At 42.2% G+C, this 12,729-nt stretch overlaps 1 protein-coding gene across 2 annotated transcripts in view; it reads left to right on the forward strand.

Annotated features, from left to right (window-relative positions):
• Positions 1-1,781: 1,781 nt before the first annotated feature.
• PTPN3 (protein tyrosine phosphatase non-receptor type 3) overlaps positions 1,782-12,729 on the forward strand; it is a 247,473-nt gene continuing 236,525 nt past the window's right edge. For both annotated transcript variants that reach the window (XM_075270995.1, XM_075270996.1), the window contains exon 1: positions 1,782-1,980. The gene's annotated coding sequence lies outside the window, so the exon portion shown is untranslated. The remainder of the gene's footprint in view (positions 1,981-12,729) is intronic.

Below are 12,729 nucleotides of genomic sequence, written 5' to 3' on the forward strand. Positions count from 1 at the left end.
CTGCAGTGCTGATACTTTACAGGCCATGGGCGAGGCCTTCTCTTCAGTATATAAGGCTGTTGCACATGCTACCTGATGCCGGTCTTAAACGTCTGTTCCTAGTGAATGTCTGTTGTCTGAAGCTGCTCCATCTGCATCCTGGCCCATCCAGTTTCTTGCTCCTGTTCACACAGGACTGGTTTGCTAAGTATTGAGCTTGTATCCAGACATAGTGTTCCGGGCGCAGCGAGCCCTAGGTATTTTTCTGTTTGGAAGTTTGGAATTTTGGTAGGGGTTTTTTGTGTGTGATCCTAAGTTCTGTTTTTCCCTATCCCTTGCTTAGTTCAGTTATTCTTTGTTTCACGTTTATTCTCTTCCTATGCTTTTGTGTACTCACGTTCACCGTTAGTCCAAGTCTGGACATCCGTGGGGGGCTTGTTCTGTATCTGCCTCTCCTTCGTAAACGTGAAGCTAGACAGGGGCTCTATTTCCCTTTGCAGGTTAGCTACTTCTCCGGCTGTGCTCGTGCCCCTTCAGGCAAGTTAGTCGGGCCCACGGCTACTTCTAGTTGTGCGAGGCAGGGTGTAGGAGGATCCACACTAGAAGTCCAAACTGCTCGTACTTATTATTGTTGGTTTTTATATATGTTTTTCCTGTACCGTACTGAGAAGTTATCAGTCCGGGGCCAGTCCGTGATCAGGGATCCCCAAACCATAACAGTAGGGAGCCGAGTGGTGAGTGACGATTGCAGCTCACAACTCACTCCCTGGAAACATAATTAAAGTACAGATAGCCTGAAATTTTCTGAGTGTGGACCTTGGTGCGACTGAGAGGATCATCCACTTTTACCTTGTGTAATCTGGGGACACCTGGAAATGTGGAACTGAGGCCCAATCATAACTTTGGCTTAGGTAGTACCATCTTGTGAGGCCAAACCAGGCCTGCTCTTGATTTAACAGTCTCATTGCTACTGGGGTAACCAGAGAGAACAATCAATCTGCTGACATTTTAATATTGTTGTACTCATAATGAATTGTATCAAATACTAGGCCCATGTGACTTAATGTCCAACCATTGAATGCACGGTATGTCATTTTTATAAATGTATTTTAATTTTTTATATTGTAAAAAGAAAAATGTTTTATAGCAAATTAAAAAAAAAACTAAAAAACAACAAAACGTATACAGTTTTTTTTTTTCCGATTAAGTTTTAGCTGCACCATGTGAATACACTTTGAGAGCACATATGAAATGTCCATTGCCTCTCATGCTGTGCTATGGTCTCCCATTATCTAGAGTTTTTCTCAATAGCCAGGATCTATTTGGAGTGAGTCATGGGAGGATCCAGTTGATGCCACATACATATAATAAAAGATATCAAATAATATATCTATAGATAGATATAGACAGTGGCGTAACTAAAGTCTTGTGGGCGCCGCTGCAGTCTTTTGTATGAGCCCCTACTTCATCCATACAGTGAATTCTTCATAGTGATGGTTACAGGAGCTGAGTGTGGTTAGGGTAATCTGTGGGTCTCCTTAGTTTATGGGCCAGATAGAAGCTGTAGTCTCAATACTGATACCAGCAGTACTGCTAAGGCTCCTGCACCCCCTCAGGTTACGCCCCTGGCTATAGATATCTTTATATGTATACGTAGGCCTGCAGGGCGCTACTTCCAGAGACACCTCAGTAACTATTCTAGCCTGGCCATATTGACTAGCAGTAGAATATACAGTGCCTGTGTAGGTGAAGCCCTTCTCCTGACAGGAGGAGAAGGAGGAGGCGGCGGCGTCGGAGGCGGAGGCTGCCGCTGGGAGTGGGACAGTGCGGGACTACTGCTCTGCTTCCTGGATCATACAACAGCACCACCTGCTTTTCTTTGTCAGGAGGATCCTGGGACCCTGGAATCGGAATAGACAGTAACATCTGTCTGTGGGGTCTCCCTGGAGTGAAGGAAAGGGCTGATCGCCGAGTGACGTGAGGAGGATCTGGATGGTGCAGGTAAGCACTGCAGTGAGGCGTTGTGTATGCATTGTCTAGAATGGACCTTGGCAGGTCGCTGCAATGGGCACTCCCCACAAAGCTAGAGCCAAGTTATAAAGCTGCTGTTCTAGAGGAGACTCGCTGTTGGTGAAGTGATCTATGTTACCCTAGGCTTCCCTGCTCTGGAGGGAGGTCACGTTAGGAATGACAACTTTTCTGGCTAGCAGAGCTCTGCAGATCGCCTTATGCAGTATCTACGTGCACATGACTAGTAGGACATGTAGGATTAGATTCCTGTCTGGAGCTTCAGTCATCTTCCAGCTTTGTGGCACAGGCAGGTTCCTGTTCTAGTGGGTGGTGAGCATTGCTTGCAGTGACAGAGCCTAGCAAACTTGGCAATAACATGATCTCCCTTCCCGGTGCCCACTGTTTTTCTCTGCTTGGACTTAGCCCTTTAACACAAGCCAGTGGGCGGTAACGCAGCGTTTGGCTTTCCTCTGCATTAGTTTTCAGTCTTGCTACTAACATCAATATTTACCCTGAGCCTGAGAAGTTTCTTTCTGTGCATTGTGTGTTATAGGGAGAGGGACTTCAAATGGAGTTATCCCAATTTGGGAATATACTAGTTTTGTTTGTTTTTTTTCTAGTGTATAACCTTGTCTATAGGCCAGGTTTATTAATACTGCCTAAAAGTTAAGCTAGGTTCATACTTGCGCTGAGCTCTCAGTTGTTCTGGTCTGCTGGGGCACCCAAAGGACAGAGAGCCCATACACCAAAACAGTGGTTACCTGCAGACCCAATAAAATTGTATTGGGGTCCGTCAAGTTTCTGTCGTTTTCATACTGAACCCAGGGGAGAGAATAATACTCTGTGCAGGACTTTTCTCTGTGACAATTTTCGGCAGATTCTGTGGACAGAGACATCTGTTATAGGATGAATGCAACAGACTTTAAGTGAACTTACTTGCTCCAGGCATTTGTTCAAGCTGGACATCATGTGCCACAGTTTTTGCAGGACAACTTTAATGCTATAGGAATGAATTTGTTAAAGCTGGACCTGGGGGTCCTGATTTGGTTCTGTCCCAGAATCACATGATCAGAACCAGCCCCCATGCCATGGGTCGCTCTACCCCTTCTTCTTCTCCCGTTTTCACATGTACCTGTGCTATGGGGGCCGGCGGACTATAGTAAAGTACATTGCACTCATCTGAGCAGCAGACTTTATTAACAGAACTCTGAACTTGGCCTAATAAGTTTCTTGTGCTTTGTAGTCATAAAGTGAACATACAGCACTTGAATGCTGCACGTATAAATTACACATATAATTAAAAGTAAATTCCTTGTGCTTCCTAGACATGGAATCAACTGGTATACGAGTATGTATAGATTATACTGGAAGTAGGGCTGGGTAAAACTGTAAGGGTCCATTCACACGGCGGAAAATGGCGCTTTATTTTGGTGCTGAATTTTCAGCGCTGAAAAAAAAAAAGCCTCCCATTGACTTCAATGGGTGCCGCTAGCTTTTTTTTTTTTTTTTTTTTTTTTTTTTCCATTAGCGGAATTTTCCGCTAGTAGAAAATTCTGCTAGTGGTAAAAAAGCTAGCAGAACCCATTGAAATCCAATGGGAGGCTTTTTTTAAGCATTAAAAATGAATGAGCTGTGGAATCTGCCTGAAGAAAGGGCATGTCGCTTCTTTTTTCTCAAGCGGGAACAAACCGCTCGCAGAAAAAGGAAATGACTGGCACCTATTGTTTTCAATAGGAGGCGGTGTTTTGGTCAGGATTTTGACGTGGAATCCCAATGTTTATTAGACATTGAATGAACAGGTTGTATGTATAGTGGAATGAACAGAAAATGCCATAGACTTTTACAGACGTTAAATGAATTGTTTTAACTTCCCAGGCATGGAATGTACAGGATGTATATGTAGACATATATAGTGCCTTGCAAAAGTATTCGACCCCCTTGAACTTTTTAACCTTTTGCCACATTTCAGGTTTCAAACATAAAGATATAAATTTTTTATTTTTTGGGGAACAATCACAATTGTAAAGTGGAGGGGCACGTGGTGGCTCAGTGGTTAGCACTGCAGCCTTGCAGCGCTGAAGTCCTGGTGTTCAAATCCCGCCAAGGGCATAAAACCATCTGCAAGGAGTTTGTATGTTCTCCCCGTGTTTGCATGGATTTCCATCCCATATTCCAAAGACATACTGATAGGGAAAAAGGTACATTGTGAGCTCTATGTGGGGCTCACAATCTACATATAAAAAACCCCAAAAAACAATTGTGAAGTGGAACGAAATTTATTGGATTTTTTAACAAAGAAAAAACTGAAAAATTGAGTGTGCAAAATTATTCAGCCCCCTTGTGTTAATACTTTGTAGCACCACATTTTGCTGTGATTACAGCTGCAAGTCGCTTGGGGTATGTCTCTATCAGTTTTGCACATCGAGAGACTGAAGTTGTTGCCCATTCTTCCTTACAAAACAGCTTGAGCTCAGTGAGGTTGGATGGAAAGCGTTTGTGAACAGCAGCTTTCAGCTCTTTCCACAGATTCTCCATTGGATTCAAGTCTGGACTTTGACTTGGCCATTCTAACACCTGGATACGTTTATTTGTGAACCATTCCATTGCAGATTTTGCTTTATGTTTTGGATCGTTGTCTTGTTGGAAGATAAATCTCCGTCCCAGTCTTGGGTCTTTTGCAGACTCCAACAGGTTTTCTTCCAGCATGGTCCTGTATTTGGCTCCATCCATCTTCCCATCAATTTAACCATCTTCCCTGTCCCTGCTGAAGAAAAGCAGGCCCAAACCATGATGCTGCCACCAAAATGTTTGACAGTGGGGATGGTGTGTTCAGGGTGATGAGCTGTGTGGCTTTTATGCCAAACATCTCGATTTTGCATTGTGGCCAAAAAGTTCAATTTTGGTTTAATCTGACCAGAGCACCTTCTTCCACATGTTTGTTGTGACTCCCAGGTGGCTTGTAGCAAACTTTAAACAAGACTTTTTATCAAAATCTTTTGAGAAATGGCTTTCTTCTTGCCAGTCTTCCATAAAGGCCAGATTTGTGCAGTGTACGACTGATTGTTGTCCAATGGACAGACTCTCCCATCTCTTTCTGCAGTTCATCCAGAGTGATCATGGGCCTCTTGGCTGCATCTCTGATCAGTCTTCTCCTTGTTTGAGATGAAAGTTTAGCGGGACGCCCGGGTCTTGGTAGATTTGCAGTGGTCTGATACTCCTTCCATTTCAATAGGATTGCTTGCACAGTGCTCTTTGGGATGTTTAAAGCTTGGGAAATCTTTTTGTATCCAAATCCGGCTTTTAAACTTCTCCACAACAGTATCTTGGACCTGCCTGGTGTGTTCCTTGGTCTTCATGATGCTCTCTGCGCTTTAAACAGAACCCTGAGACTATCACAGAGCAGGTGCATTTATACGAAGACTTGATTACACACAGGTGGATTCTATTTCTCATCATCAGTCATTTAGGACAACATTGGATTATTCAGAGATCCTCACTGAACTGAATGGAGTGAGTTTGCTGCACTGAAAGTAAAGGGGCTGAATAATTTTGCACACCCCACTTTTCAGTTTTTTCTTTGTTAAAAAAGTTTAAAATATCCAATAAATTTCGTTCCACTTCACAATTGTGTCCCACTTGTTGATTCTTCCCTCAAAAATTAAAATTGTATATCTTTATGTTTAAAGCCTGAAATGTGGCAAAAGGTTGAAAAGTTCAAGGGGCCAAATACTTTCGCAAGTCAGTGTATAAGTAGTCTACAGGAGTATGAACACATTTACTACATATACATCCACATAGACCCAAGTCTGTTATGGTGTGTGTGTATATATTAGTTTAAACCTGGAATAAGCAGATTATGTGTATTTTGTAGTATTATATCAGTCAAACTGTAAAGTACAGAGGGTAAGGGTTGGGGTTTAAAAAATAAATACAAAAATTAATTACCCTTGGTCTTCCTCTGCAGCATTGGGTTTCAATTCTGTAATATTTGAGCCCCTTCTTTTTTTTTTTTTTTTTTTTTTTTTTAATTTTATTTTATACTACTCATCCCACTGGATTTTCTAGTTTGGCTGGACAATCTCTTTAAAGCCAGGTCCACGAAGGTTTTTTTGGTCCAGATTATGATGTGGAATCCGCATCAAAATCCAGCTCAAAAAACCGCCTCACATTGAATTAAATGGGTTCCTTTTTCTGCAAGCAGTTTGTTCTCGTTCGTGGAAAAAAGAAGCAACATGCCCTTTCTGCAGGTGGATTCCACGGCTGAATCACGGTGTGACACTCCCTCCCGACTAAGCCCATTTGGGCCTAATCTGGAGCCGAATGCCACGACTGGATGCTGGTGCACTGTATGCCCTGCTAGCCGTTTTTGGACCAGATTCTGAGGTAGCCTCCGCGTCAAAATCTGGTCCAAACACCCCCCTCCCCATGTGAACCCAGCTTAAATTCTCTGCGTTTCATAGACAAGAACTATTATGGAATAAACAGGATATACTGAAAATCAATTATATGTTTTATTTTAAAAACAAACCGATTTTCCATTTTTTTATTTTTTTTTTGTAAATAGAGATGAGCGAACACTGTTCGGATCAGCCGATCCGAACAGCACGCTCCCATAGAAATGAATGGAAGCAACTGTGACGCCGGACGGCCGCCGGCAAAGTCAGCGTCACAGGTGCTTCCATTCATTTCTATGGGAGCGTGCTGTTTGGATCGGCTGATCCGAACAGTGTTCGCTCATCTGTAGTTGTAAACATTAATAAAAAAAAGTAAAAAGAAGAGAGCAATGACCTCAGACAGTGAAGCAATAGCATATCAATATTATAGAAACAAAAGTACAATTAAATAGGTCAAATACATGACCTGAAGAGAAAAAAAGCACACCTACAGCTAGCATAAGTGCTCTTAGGAAATTATTAAGAAAGACGATTACAGTACAGACAGATAAAAAGGTTTGGAACAAATGGGTGAAGTTAAGGTTTGCCTCCCTTCAGAGCAAACAGAATCCAGACAGAGCAGCAGCAGGCAACCATTTAGCCCATGAAAGCCTGCAAGCTCAGGCTAGGTAAGCAAGGTGGGGTCCTGACCTAAACATCATTCCATGTCTAGGAAGCACAGGGAATTCTCTACGTGCCTGTATATGTGAAATATTTGTTCATTGCTTAACAAACTACACATATAACTTTTTTTTTTTTTCTTAATTCGGGAGGGGGGTGGAATATGGTACCAGAGACTCCAGATTTTTAGTGACTACATCCAGAAATACAATCAGACAAGCCAGGACACATGTTCAGGGGCATCTTAGTACTTTTACAGGAGAGATCTGTAAAGGGGCCAACACCATCAGTGTTGGGACTTCATTCCGTAAGACTGTGTAACAATCTTACATCAGGCAAGAGGTCTATGGAGATGCCCATTTCCAGGCACCCCCTATGTCTACAAATCAAATCAAAAAAGCTTTATTGGCACGTCCGAATAGATATTTGGCATTGCCAAAGCTAGTAGAGTGGGGGGGGGGGGAGTTGGACTCGGGTGGGTGGTGGGGGTGGTGTGGGTGGTTTGGGGTATAACAGTCCATGGAGTCTCATCTTCCTCTTCGTTGGTGACCGTTATATGGGGAGGTGGGGTGGGGCGGTTGGTTTGGGGCGGTTGGTTTGGGGTATAACAGTCCGTGGAGTCTCATCTTCCTCTTCGTTGGTGACCGTTATATGGGGAGGTGGGGTGGGGCGGGGCGGTTGGTTTGGGGTATAACAGTCCGTGGAGTCTCATATTCCTCTTCGTTGGTGACTGCTATATGGGGAGGTGGGGTGTGGTGGGGTGGGGCGGGTGTTTTGGGATAAATATAATTTATTGACAGAATTTATTTATTGACAGAATTTCTGTCAGTGTAATTTTCAAATTAAAAAAATGCAAGTCTTTAACCCAGTTGAAATCATCAAATTTATTAGTTTGTACAAGAGAAAGCTCTTTATTGTACAAAGAGAGATGAGCTTTGGTCAGGGTCTTGGTGGACAAGTTCACCACCTGAGATTCTAAAGTTGTCTGGGTTTCAACACATTTCTGTTTCTCAGTGGGTAGGCCGGGCCTAGAACTAAAAAAAAATTATAAACATACTAAGGTGCAAAACCTTAATATTGTGGTAGTTAATATTGATCCAAAGATTCAATGAGAAAACTAGGAATGTGAGATAAAGGTGGTTTTTTTTTTTTTTTTGTTTTTTTTTTTTTTCTACCTTTTAAATACAAATTTCTTTTTGTTTATTTGTTCTCACTAGCCTATTCTCGGTAGCATCCCTGGAATAGCCTCACGTTCCTTGAACACAAACTGTTTAACTGCAGATATGGACATAGATTTATTTATTTTTTTTCTTTTTGACACAGGCCGGTCCTAATATGTTCTTTTTTAGTACAGGGTCAGATGCCAGTGGGGACCCAAGCTATTTAAAACTACACCACTTATTAGTTGGCTTAAAGGGATTGTTCAGGAGTTTTACCCATTTAGGAAACTACATCCTTTAAAGAAGTTGTTTAGGGGTATAGTGACTGTTTTGACCCCACAGGTTTTAACCCAACGTTAATGTGCCATTTTTGTGCGAGCATGCCATTTCAGTACAGTTATCTTGTGCCTAGCTAGTTCCACTGGAAATTTACACCCCATAAATGATGATGCGGGTTCTCCCAACTATGCAATTGGCCACATGTATCTACATTCTGCTGTCTGGGCAGACGGGCTCAGAAGGGAAGGACTGCCATATAAACTGCCATTTAGATATTAATGGAACAGTTTTCAGGTGCCATGTAACATTTTATACCAGTACAGTGGCTATACTAAGGAATGGAGTGTAAGTGATCATTATAAAGATACAGGTAGTATTTTTTTTTTTAGAAACAAATATTAGGGAGGCTTCACACGGAGTATACGCTCCACTCATTCTGAACGTAAAACTCGTTCAGAATGAGCGCGTAAAAGCCAGATCCCATTGATTTTTATGGGTGCCGGCATACGTGCGCTACCCAATGAAATCAATGGGAGGCTTTTTTCCCTATTGTTTTCAATGTGATATGCGCGTTGTATTATTTTTAATGGAGAATTGTGCTTTAGGATGTATAGAAACATTCTGTTGTCGAATGAAAGAGGAGATTGTTTCTTTCAATTCTACCTATACTTCCAGAGGAATCTTGGTCAGAAATGTTGCATATTAATACCCCATTCCCACCTGAGAGAGTTATATTTAAATATGTTCTGTATGTTCAAATACAACATACAGTTTCTCCCCTCCCTCCCAAAAAAACAAAAACAAAACCTAATAGTACTGGTAAAGTTTTATAGTAGTAAAACAATAATATTAAATTAGGAACACAGGGTATTGGGAAACACACTATAATTTTGTATACACCTACGAATCCCACTTCAAGTGGGATTCGTAGGTGTATAGTAAAACAATAAATAACAAGGTGTGTATGTTCAGTGATGGAGATGTCACTGTTCAGTCACACAAATGCTCTGAATAAACTTGGAGCAAGTGATAGTAATTCACTGTCTGTCTTCTCCTCCTCCTCCTCCATCAGTCTGCAACAAACTTGACATTATTCAAGATCTCTTCATTTAAAAAATCTTTTAATCTGCTGGCTGTTAAAGAAACCTGACACTACTTCTCCTGCTGCACTCTAAGATGACCTACACATTTTCACACACCCCTAGACCTGAGCACAGGGAGGGTGGAAGTGTAGGCGTCCTTCTATAGCCACAATGCACTTTTCAGGTCATTCCCCTAGTACCATTGGTCTCCTTCCCCTATTTTGAGGTCCACACTATCAGACTTTTCCACCCTTTCTCCCTGAGAGTAGCTGTCATTTACCGTCCCTCTGGCTCAGCCTACCAGATTTTAGATCACTTTGCTTCGTGGCTTTCCAATTTCCTTTATTGTGAAATTCCTATCCTCATTATGGGTGTTTTAACATTCCCATTAAAACCATTGTATCCCCATCTGCCCTCTTCCCCTTGGTGTTGGGGTTCCTCAGGGATCTGTCCTGGGCCCCCTCCTCTTTTCTGTGTGCACAGCCTATCCCACCAGCAGATTTCACTTTCAATGCTGATGACATCCACCTATATAGCTCATCCTGAGACATCATCCTGCACTACTACAGCACACCAGGGATTGTCTCTTTCTAACGTTGTCGTTTCCAACCGCTAACCGACCTAACCCTGATCTTTCCATTTCTCTCTGTGATCTTACCATTATGCCCTCTGTCCTGGGGTTGTATTTGACTTAGATCTCACCTTCACCCTACATCTCGAAAGCAGGGCTCTCACTCCTACTGTTTCATATGTTTATTTCTTTGTCACATTGTGATGTCTCATATTGTTCAATCATGTGTCCTCTGATTTGTAAAGTGTTGAGGAATATGTTGGCGCTATAGAAATACATTTTTTTAAAAAAATAACAGAGAATAAATGTACAGTCAATACAAACAGTTTATAAACCAACACAATTACAAGCCCAGCATAACATATTGCTCTAGGCAGAAATGAAACCAATAATTTTACAAATAAGGAGGGGAGAGAGTGGGAATGTTAATACTAGAAAGCAGGGGGGAAGGGGGTGGATAATGCCATGCATCTTGGTCCATATGTCATGAAAGGTTCAGCTACTACAACTACTACTTTATTTAATCTTGCTTTTTTTATTGTTTGGTTTCTCCATCACAGGGCTGCAATGACACGGCCGTAATTATTTTACGGTCCGCAAGTTGCTGATCAGCAACATAGACTCCACAGACGCCCGTGAACTGCCGCACTCGCCCATAGAGGTCTATGGGCGAGTCTGTGCAGGGCCGTGTACTCACGGCCATTATGGACCTGCTCTATAAATTGCAGACCTCGGTTGCGGCCTGACACACCATGGATAAAATATCCGGTGATGTAAGAGGCCGCACTGAATATAATGTGTCCACAATTGAAAACCCTCAATTGCGGACCATTTGCGGACTTACATTACGTCCGTGTAAGACCAGCCATAGTGTGAGGATCCAAAAAAAAGTCAGGCTACTACGTGAAAGAGGTAAAAGTCTAGCAGGCATAACCATAGTGTATAAATGTAGCAGCACATTTCAGATTGTGTGGGTGTATTTGATGAGATGTGTGTAGCCCATTAGTTACGATTGTTACCGATATTAGTTATGCTAGAGGTTGCTAAGGACACTGTCAGCTGCCTCTCGGTTTGGAGATGGCACAGTGTGTGTCAATCAAATTGTCTTGACATGTCAACTTTGATATGCGTGTCATAGGTTACCCATCAGTGACCTAAGTAAACTACTAAAGCTAGGTTTTATAACGTGTTAGAGCAAACAGGAGTACGCAAAATTGGAATATGTCACTAACAAAACTTGCCTTTTAAACCACTATAGATCTATCTATCTATCTATCTATCTATCTATCTATCTATCTATCTATCTATCTATCTATCTATCTATCTATCTATTATTTAAGTCTGAAAACATACTTGCCGTTTAACCCCTTATATATTGAGGTCATTGCTGATGGCAGCACACAAGTATTATTATGCTCTTGTTAATGATAAAATAATAAGGAAAAAAAAAGAAAAAAAATGCAGTTGTTATCACCACACCTGTGACAAGGTCAAAAATAAAATGAGTACATTATTCTACATGATAAACCTTAAAATTCAGATGCCAAAATTGATTTCTGTTCATCTTGCCTCTCAAAAGCCTAGTAATAAAAACTGATGAAAAAATCTTATGTATAGGGTTGAGCGATTGTGTTCGGAAAAAATCGGATTCCGATCGGCGATCGAGAAAATTTCACGATCGCGATCGGAATTCCGAACATGATCGTTTTAGGTGGGATCGAGATCGGTTCCATAGGAATGAACGGAAGCAACCGGCACACGGCCTTAACCACCTGCGCATCGGCTGCCTCCATTCATTCTAATGGGAGACTAAACTAATATCTTTAGTAGTTACTTACCTACAGAGATGGCTGCTCCGGTGCCCTCCTTCTTCTTCGCCTCGCTGCCGAGCCACGCTGCTCTTCTCGCCTCTGCCGCCGCCTCCCAGGTTAGTGTTTAAAGCGCTAGGAAGGCGGGGCTTGTGGCTTAGGAGAGTGTGGGTGGGTACAGGGCGGGGAGATGTGACGTCTCCCCTCCCAGTATCCGCCCACACTCTCCCAACCCGCCCACACTCTCCTAACCTGGCAGGGAGGGGGCAGCGAAGGGAGAAGAGCAGCGTGGAGCAGCAGCGAGGCGAAGAAGGAGGGCACCGGACCAGCCATCTCTGCAGGTAAGTGGACACCAGGGGGGACTAAGTAGCCAGAGGATTAAAAAAAATCCTCTGGCTACCTAGTGATTCACTACACAGCGTGGATTCTAACAATTAAAGCGTTCAATTGTTAGATTCCATGCTGTATAGTGAATAGGATTGCTTTTAAAATCCGATCTCCGATTAATAAAAAAAATCCCATTGACTTGCATTGGGATCGGAATTGGGATCGAGATCGGGTTCGAATGAAAAATGATCGGAAATCGGATTTTAAAATCGATCCTGAAAAGTCAAGATCGGCTCAACCCTACTTATGTACCCACAAAGTACAAGCTTTTGTAAAGCTACATTGAAATAAAATGTAAAAAGTTATTGAAGCAAGAAGGCAGAGGGATAAAATGTTACAGGTTTAAGGCTAAAATGTGTTAGAACTAAACAAAATCCTGTATTCAAGGGTTATAAGAAA

The sequence above is a fragment of the Leptodactylus fuscus genome, chromosome 4 (assembly GCF_031893055.1).
Source record: "Leptodactylus fuscus isolate aLepFus1 chromosome 4, aLepFus1.hap2, whole genome shotgun sequence".
Classification (NCBI taxonomy): domain Eukaryota; kingdom Metazoa; phylum Chordata; class Amphibia; order Anura; family Leptodactylidae; genus Leptodactylus; species Leptodactylus fuscus.